Source organism: Gymnoscopelus microlampas (assembly GCF_963454915.1).
Source record: "Gymnoscopelus microlampas genome assembly, chromosome: 23".
NCBI classification, from domain to species: domain Eukaryota; kingdom Metazoa; phylum Chordata; class Actinopteri; order Myctophiformes; family Myctophidae; genus Gymnoscopelus; species Gymnoscopelus microlampas.
In genome coordinates this window covers 19840985-19847536 of record NC_139960.1, presented here as the reverse complement: position 1 = coordinate 19847536, position 6552 = coordinate 19840985, and the positions used below count along the sequence as shown (strand labels likewise).

Sequence of the window (6552 nt, the reverse complement as noted above, 5' to 3'; positions counted from 1 at the left end):
ATCTTGTGTAAATATTTTATTTGTATGTGGTGTCATAAGTAAACGTAATGTTTATATTGCACGCTGACTATCAAAAACATAAAAACATGGCACTTCACCTTCATGTCAAAAAGGTTGCAATGCAGACCCCTGGTCATATACCTTGTTGCTTGTTTCTCTCGCAAAACCTGGCAACACTGCCAGAGCTGTGCTGGTAGCAACACTGACTAGAGAGAGAGGCGGAGGCGTCAGAATGCGGCCAGCCACAGCCCGCTGCACCCCTCCCTCATATGTCGACACTATCCTCTTCTCCTCCTGGACACTCTAAACTTGCGTCCTGCCAAAGAAGAAGTGAGTGAGGTTTAGGGGGGGGATATCTTATTTCAAGCTGTGTGTGGGAGCGTTGCTGATATATTTGTACCGTGAAAACAGCGTTGTTCTAATCTGGGAGATATTGTTAACGGATCATCAACAAGGAGCCCGAGCTTGTGTGTCTCTCCTCGGGGTGGGTGGAGAGCAGAGAGACGGACGGGCATCCGGCCTCCGAGGAAAGAAGCACCGAGCCCAGAGAGAGAGGTCTGGAAGTCGGCTTGAATTGAAACGACGTTCATCTTGTCAGGTATGTATTTCGCTGAACGTTTTGGCCTACGTTGCCGTTATTATTAAACCGTTAACCGTTCCCGTCTGCGTCGCTGCTGCTACCGTACATAGAGCGCCAGTGTGTGAAAAATGACAGCACAGGTAAAGTGAAACTGTGCTGCCTTCTGTCTATCAGTGTTTTACAGTAGCGCCTCTCTTCTCCTCAGCGTGCCTGCATGGTGGGATATCATGGATATGTTGCGTTGTCTGTAGTTTTGAAATACCGTTTGATTAATAACAGAATCTTAAACATATGTTTGTTGACAAAACATCTGCGTAACGTACGCCTGACTCTGCCCTAAGCCTACGCACCTTTTTATTTTGACTATACCACTTTGTGATACCATACCCAGTTGTCAACACCTTACTTGGCCTACACAGTACTGTAAAAGCCTTTATATTGGTATAACTGCGAGTGTACAAATGGCACCAAAGGGACCATGAATACACAGGACCCCAATGCAAACAAGCCATATGCTTTCTTGGGATTAATCCTTTTTAGCATCCTTTTCTATAGAACTGTACTTTTCTGTGCTTTTTTGGCAAACTGTTAATTAAGTATTAAATCAATCAATCAATCAAACCCCTTTGGTTCTATTTCTACACTCTCTGAGTTACAAATGGATAGATCTTACTGTAGTGTACCTATACGCCTGTTGTAGCCAAGGATTCATTATCCTGTTAGTCTTTATAGTCATTATTGTTCTAGACATTTTTCAGTCATATTGGTTATTTGAAGGCTTACTTTCATTCATTCGGCTGCATATGTCTGACATTTTGTCTGGCAAGTGTGCACCAGCCCTTTAGCTTTAAGCATAATCTGTTCTGATTGCCTTTCAATCTGGGAAACAGCTGTGATATTTCATTGAGCTGATGACACCGCTGGTAAATATTATAATAATGAATGTGTCTGACTGTCTGGACTGTGATTACTTGTTGAATTCCCAAGAACAACAGTGAATACCAGTTAATTAAATTGAATTAAATTGACCTTGCTCTAGATTCTTACCGGCATAGATCAGCAGCTAAACAACCCCTAGCCATCACCAGGGTCGAATATGAATCAATATGAAGCTCACCCTGTTGTGTTTTCGAGGCGAGCATGAGTTTTCTATTTACTACTTAATATATCGCTATTACTTTACCAAATACCTCAATATCAATATTGTGACAATATTGTGGAGATGGCTGGTGCTTTCACAAAATGTTACAGTTAGTTTGGATAAATAATCATCAGTAATGCTGCCTATATAATAACTAAGAACAGTTAGAACAGTCAGTATGTTCAGAAAATCACTTCACTTAACTGTAAAGCAACCTAATGCCAGGAAAAGCCAAAACTTATGCAATATCCCGATATTACGATACCCAAAATGACGATATCCAAAATCCCTGAGGATTTTTCTCTTATCTATATCCAGCACTAGGTTGAGTTGACAAGATGACACATGCTGGAGCTGAGAGCATGTGTTAATAAGAAGACATAACATTTACATAAAGCCTGCTGGACTTGAATCTGTTCCCCGGTGTTCTACACCGTCCTTGATTTGGAAAGATAGGCCGTGTTGTGTTTTGTGTGTGTGTGTGTGTGTGTGTGTGTGTGTGTGTGTGTGTGTGTGTGTGTGTGTGTGTGTGTGTGTGTGTGTGTGTGTGTGTGTGTGTGTGTGTGTGTGTGTGTGTGTGTGTGTGTGTGTGTGTGTGAGAGTGTGTGTTTGTGTGTGCGTGTGTGCATGCCTGCCATGGCTATTGTTCAGGTTACTTCTCTCCCAATGTCCTGCGGCACTATTGACCCACATTGAGATCCATGCTGTTGGTCGTGCAAGTGTTCCTCCTGGGACAAGCTAATTATACTGACCCAAACCATCTTCTCTCTCTGTCTCTCTCTCTCCTCTGTTGACGCTCTCCCTCTCTTATGTCTCTCCTCGTTACATCAGCCTCCGCGCTGTGACATGCCCATAGCACCAGGCCATATCATACCTTTCATATTGATCATTCCGTGCATTAGGCCTCTTGAGATAATGGCATGTATGTATGCTTTGTGTACCATCCTCTCTCTCTCACACACACGCACGCGCGTGCGTGCACTAGATTAGAGCTATCATGTACTGTAGGTACTCATGGGAGAAGAGGGCTCTTGTTCCCTAGTTATAAATCCCAGTCTTGGGTGATGGTGTTGATAATGCATGGAGCAGACAAAAAAGCACTCATCATCCTGTCATCTGCCACCCACTGTGCCACTGCCATTTCTCCACTCTCTCCATCCTCTCTGACACAACTAGACTCCCTCTATTTGTTCTCTGTCTGTCTGTCTGACTGTCTGTCTGTCAGCTCTGTCTGTCTGCCTCTCTCTTCTCATTTTGCCTCTAGTCCTGACAATGATTTGTTCACTGGCCCTTTATTCAGTGTCTTTCAGACTCTGTGTCCATCTATTTGTGTCTGGCAGTGTCCTTGTCTCTCTCTGTCATTCTCTCTTGCCTCTGCCTTGTCTTCTTTTGTCTGTTTGACTGTTTATTCCCCTGTTGGTCTTCCTCCTACCCTGCACCTGTGGTGTTGTTGTTGTTGTTGTTGTTGTTGTTGTTGTTGTTGTTGTTGTGTTCACCGACAGAGGATAGATGTCTGGTATTGAGATGCTGTCGACACAAACGTGTTCTCTCGGATAGTTTTTTGTTGTGATGTGAGTGACTTGCTTTGCTCAAGGAGACGACAACCCCTAGATCTTCTAACCCCTTAACTTTGATTTTGTTGTTGAGTGACTGTGTGTTAATGCAAAGAGCATATTGAAAACTAGAGACAAAGTGACCATGTTTCACCAGTGACCGGAAGTCTCCTAGGATGTCACAGCTTGCCGCTGTTAATTTAGATAATGCTGATGATAATAAAGGCGATAATAAAGAGCAGATCATTGCTTTGGTACAATTGAAGAGTTCGAGGTAAAGACTGCGAAGATATTATCATTTTGACACGGGGGGGGGACAACAGTTAATCAAATTAATTCATTATTCATTATTTAATCAATTATAAAAAATCATAGATTTTAATAAAATAATAGATTCTAAAAAAATAGCAAATAATAGCAGATCTACAAGCTCACAACGCATCGAGATGTGACGTCACTGATGTGTTATGAGCTTGTACATCTGCTATTGTTGTGCAACAACGTTGTACAACAAAGTATAAAATAGGGCATAAGTGATTAATCAAACTAATCTATTTATTAAATTATTTTTGCATAGATTCTTTGATATAAAAAAATGTCCAAAAAAAGCGCTTCTCGATTATTTGATTAATCAATAAAGTGATCAACATAATAATTCCTAATTTGCAGCCCTAATTTTCATAAATTGTTCATATTTGGATAGACTAGACTATTTTATAGTATCAGTATGGTTCTAGGACTCCACAACTAATCACAAAGAAATCAGAGACACAGTGTTGACGACAACTGTCATTCACACACACACACACACACACACACACACACACGCACACGCACACGCACACGCACACACACACAAAGAGATGCTTGATTGGTAGGGCTGGGATTCCTCACAACACCAGCATGTCTTGTCTAGGAGGTGCCTGATGCTTAAATTGTCCCTAAGAGAAAAAGACATTCAGGCAAACCTCCTAACCCATTTAGACCTGGAACAAAAAAATAAATAAAAATAGAATGGGTACAATGGGTTCTAAAAAAGTCATTCTGGTGTTGTGAGGGATCCCAGCCCTACCAATCAAGCATCTCTTTGAAAATCTTTCATCACTTTTCAAAAATGTAGCCATAGGCATTCTCAGCTTCTGTCTCTCCGTCTCTTTTGCCTTGTCACATGAAAAATTCCCACATTCCACATATTGGCTTATTGCAGTTCACAAATAGCTTTGCTCAGCAAGGTTCTGCTTTTTTCCTTTTTTTTTTATCAATATCAGGCAGCCTTATAGTGTGTGTGCGGCAGAAATCGAGCCCACTAATGAAATGACAGCACAGGCTGTTTGTTATGAGGTATGTCGGGCTTGTATCTCCATATTTCATATTTGTATGTTTTCTTTCGCTATGAATGCGCTATTTTATTCTCTTTTAAGCTCATAACGCGTTGCCATGCTTCAATCAATCGTCCACCGTTTTAAATAAGCCAATTTTCAATCCAAATGACTTGATCGGTGATCAGCAATTTACCCTATCCAGAAAAGAAACCCATCTTTTATGACTGAACTGCACTGTTTTTTGCATAAAAGTAAATCAGATGTGTAGTATAATTTGCAGCCTATGACATGCCCCCTCCCCCCCTCCCAAACACATAGGTGCAGTTTTGACATAAGGTTTGTTTTTCCCTTGAACATTGTGATGAAAGGCAGGCACTAGGCATATTGTGTTTATGGAAATATGACACCAGTCATGGTCAGGTGCGGCAACTTAATAAAGGAATCAAAATAAAATAAATCATTTAGGAAATATCGGTAATGGTGCTGCCGAACGCGTGGAAAAAAAAAGAAGCTGATCGGAGCAGCTTTTCTTATTGAAAATATATATATATTCTTTTGATTTTTTATTATTTAACCAATGAAAAGCATGTGACTGTGAGTGACTAATAATAATTCAATTGGATCTGTTGGAACACAGGTTATTTTTTCCATTTTGTGACAAGTAGCGGTTTTGGATACAAGATTTTCTGCCCTGACAGCGACAATATGATTTGTTCTGTTCAGTATGCTAGGCTGCCGTAGATCTCTGCATTACATCTGGCGGCGCTTAGCGAAGATCACCATCCCAAAACACCGTTGCCATTGACGATGGTGCCAGATTGCCAGAAGCTCTGTCTCTTTCCCTGTTATCTCTCATCTCACCCGCTCCTCTCTCCAGTTTTATCAGTGTCAATGTGTTCTTCTCCTTGTGTCAGCTCCAGAAGTTCTTGTTCTGTGGTTTGTAGCACTGTGTCCACAGGCCATATTGTTTTATGTAACTCCCACACTTATGAAACGCTACATTGATTGGGGCCGGCATACCATGTATTCAGAGAGAGAGAGAGAGAGGGAGAGAGAGGGGGAACATCCTTAATTTGTTATGAAAGCAATTGGAGTACTATGGTATTTTTGTGCTTTCTCTCTCTCTCTGTCGCTCTTGTTGAGTTTGCTTGAATCTCTGTCAACCTCTCTGTCTTTCTCTTGTACACTGCAAAATCCTGAGTGTAAAAAGTGTTAAAGTAATTGTTGTGGAAATGTGGAATTTGACAGATGGCCTTGGGAATGCTCTCTACGGCTGTCATTCTTTTGTTTTTTTGAGGGGTGGGAGAATGGAGAGGGGTGAAAAGGAGGCCTTAGCTATGACGTAGTGAACAAAAATAAAAGGATATTCTGCTGTTAGGAAGTGTCTCTGGGCCGTTGGGGGTGTAATTTTAGGTTAAGTAGTAATTATGCCTTCTTATTTTTTTTAGGACCTAGCTAATTCTAGGGCTTCATAATGAGTATAATTATTGTAGCTGGAGTGTGAGAGACACACACACACACACACACACACACACACACACACACACACACACACACACACACACACACACACACACGTGTATCTGTATATATACACACATCTGCATGTGTGTACTTACTGACACACATAAATGCATGTGCACACTGAAGAGTTCTCTGAGCGAGTGTTGTTATGCGTTCCGTTTCTTGCACCCCTCCCTGTCAGTGTTGATGACACGGGGGTAAAGTTCCTGCTGGAGACTGGGGTTCGATTCCTCCATGGTGCCTCCAGCTTGGCTGGGCGTTCCAATGCACACAATTGGCCGTGGGGAGGGCGATCTCTTTCGCTGCACAATAAGTCCTGCAAGGATGGATGTTCCTTCACACACGCACATTATTATGCCCTTCCAGTGAAACTCATCCAGTGAAACTCTTCACTGTTGGATGAAAAGAAGCGCTAGCGACTCTGTGTATATT

The 6552-nt window shown here is 41.7% G+C and overlaps 1 protein-coding gene across 1 annotated transcript in view; it reads left to right on the top strand.

Annotated features, from left to right (window-relative positions):
- Positions 1-229: 229 nt before the first annotated feature.
- The window catches only part of cdk17 (cyclin dependent kinase 17), a gene marked incomplete at its 3' end in the record, with an annotated part of 49716 nt that continues 43393 nt past the window's right edge, over positions 230-6552 (top strand). Inside the window, exon 1 of the mRNA XM_084049519.1 lies at positions 230-598. The remainder of the gene's footprint in view (positions 599-6552) is intronic.